General features: G+C 76.9%; 1 non-coding gene across 1 annotated transcript; it reads right to left on the reverse strand.

The window, feature by feature from the left end:
• Nucleotides 1–490: 490 nt before the first annotated feature.
• Nucleotides 491–643, reverse strand: LOC137460188 (5.8S ribosomal RNA). The gene has a single exon (XR_010992713.1). It is a non-coding gene; the product is annotated as a 5.8S ribosomal RNA (ribosomal RNA).
• Nucleotides 644–2,500: the final 1,857 nt, after the last annotated feature.

Consider the following 2,500-nt stretch of genomic DNA (forward strand, 5'->3'; position numbering starts at 1 on the left):
CGCGGCGGGTGACGCGCCTCTCGGCCCGGGAGACGGCCCGCCGGGGGTCGACGCCGAACGGCGACACGCAGGAGAACCCCGGGGAGGCGAGAGCGAGGAAGAACGAGGGGAACGGGAACCCCCGCCGCCCACGGCAGACGCGCGCGCGGACGCGGCAGCACGGCACGGTACCCCCGCGGTACCCACCCGCAGACAGCCGCGCCCGCGCGGGAGTGCCGGGGGGGGCGAGGCCCGCGCCTCCTCCCCCAACCGGGCTCTCGTCTCCCCCAACGCCCCACCGGGCGTCGCTGGACCAACGGGGAACCCCTGCCGGCGAAGCCCCGGCGGGACGAACTCCGCGAGAGCGGGCGCTCCGGGAGCGGGGAGCTACGGAGCGCTCCCCGAGTCTGCACTTAGGGGGACGAAGGCCCCTCCCCGCCCGGGGGAGAGCCTGCGAGGCGACCCCAGCCGCGCCGCTCGGCGGGCACCGAGGCGGCGATTGATCGTCAAGCGACGCTCAGACAGGCGTAGCCCCGGGAGGAACCCGGGGCCGCAAGTGCGTTCGAAGTGTCGATGATCAATGTGTCCTGCAATTCACATTAATTCTCGCAGCTAGCTGCGTTCTTCATCGACGCACGAGCCGAGTGATCCACCGCTAAGAGTTGTCTGGCTTTTCGGCACCGCCCCGCCAGCGCGGAGGGGCCGGGACCGCTCGCAAAGGAGCGGCCCCTCGGAGAGCGCGGCACGGCGGCCGCTCGCCTCACATTGACCGTACAAGCACAGGAGAGGGGGGGAAAATAAAACGAAACCCCGAAGCGGCAAAAGCAAGGGGCGGGGAGCCCGCGCTCCCGGCTTTTTTCCCTCCCCCGAGGAGGGAAAAACGCACCTTGCGGCGCTTCGGGGCCGGACCAGGCGCCCGGGCTCGCTCCGACCTCGGCGCGGAGGAGGCCCGCCGCGCGCCGCCGGGAACGTGCCCCGAACCCGGCCTCGCCTCGCGTGCACGGGGAAAGAAAACCCCCTTCGCTTCCCCACCCAACGGCGGGGGGGGGGGGTGTGTCTCTCGCTGGCCGCCCCGTGCCGTCGCGGAGACGCCACGAAGCGAGGCAGCGGAGACCCCCCCCCCCCCGCCCCGGGGAGCGAGGGGGGCCGGGCGCACAACCCCGCCGGAGGAGAGCGCGCGCGCGCCTCCGCACCGGCCCCTCCAACGCCGCCACCGCTGCGGCCCATCCCGGACTTTCTTTTCCCCCGCTTTGGCCCCGGGGCCGAGCCCCGGCCGGCTCGCGCCCTCGGGCGGCTTCCTCTCGCCACCGAACCCCCCCCCGCCGCGGGGGACGGAAAACGGCTTGCGAGACGGAAAGCCCGAGCCCACGTGGGACGCCACCGCGGCGACCCGCCGGCCCTCGCCGGGCGGCGCACCCGCCGACCGACAAACCCCAGCGGCACGAGCCCCTTCCATCCTCCCCCGGCGCCACCGCGCCGCCGGCTTCGCTCGCTCGACCCCTTCCGTGGCCCCGCGGCCAGGCGGACAGCGGACGGCGCTGAGCCGGGGGGCGGGCCCCCGCTCTCCCCGTTTCCACGCGGAGACCGGGGGTGGGACGCCCCCGGCTGCCCGCCCGTCCCCCACCCGGCACGCGCCGGGAAGGCGAACGGGGAAGCCCGCGGGCAGGGCCCGGGACCGGGACAGCCGCAGCCGGTGGCAGGGTGCCCTCCGGCGAGGGACCGGAGCCGGAGACGCCGAGCGACGCCCGCCGCCGCTCGGACGCGGTCACGCCACCCGAAACCGGCCCCGGACGGGGGGGAACCGGCAGCGCGAGACCGCCGAGGGCGCCAGCTCGCCGGGGCCCCGCTCTGGGGCCTGGGCAAAGGGAAAAGGGACCGGGAGGTCCGCAGCGGCCCGCGCCGCAAGAGGCGCCGCCGCCGAGCCGCGGCAACGCGCCCGCACAAAACCCCCGGCGGGGGCGAAGCGCCCTGGGCCAGCCCCCACCGCGGGGGCTCGCCGCCCCGGCCCGCGAGAAGCCCGCGCTTCAACGCGCCGCCGGGGACGCCCGTGGCGAGGCGAGGCGCGGGCCGGACCACGGCCGACCTCGCGCGGTGGGCTCTCTCCGGCCGAGCGCTCGGACCGCAGAGAGGGGGGGGCAGCAGAGTCCCCTCCCCGGCCCGGCGGGCCCCCGGAGGACGACGAGCGCGACGACGGCGGACCTAGCCAGAGGCATTGCGGGGGCAACCCCCGCCCCTCTGAAGGCACCCGCCCGCCCCCAGCGCTCGCCCCCGCATCCGGGGGTGGCGCGCCGAGCCGCCCGGGTCTTTAAACCGCCGCCCGGCTTCCTCCGCGGTAGGGCAAGGCCGCGGACGAAGGCGCGGAACGCTAGGTACCTGACCCTGGGGTGAGGGAAACCAGACTTAAGGCCCCGCGGGGGTGCCTCCCCCCACTGCCGCCGTCGGGGGGAGCGTCCGCCCGCGGGGGCCGCGCCCGACGTCCGCCGCCACCACCGCGCCCCTGGCCTGGCCCGAGGCCCGGGGT

The sequence above is a fragment of the Melanerpes formicivorus genome, unplaced genomic scaffold (genome assembly GCF_026170545.1).
Source record: "Melanerpes formicivorus ecotype bairdi unplaced genomic scaffold, bMelFor1.0.p_v2 SCAF_532, whole genome shotgun sequence".
In the NCBI taxonomy this organism is placed as follows: Eukaryota; Metazoa; Chordata; class Aves; order Piciformes; family Picidae; genus Melanerpes; species Melanerpes formicivorus.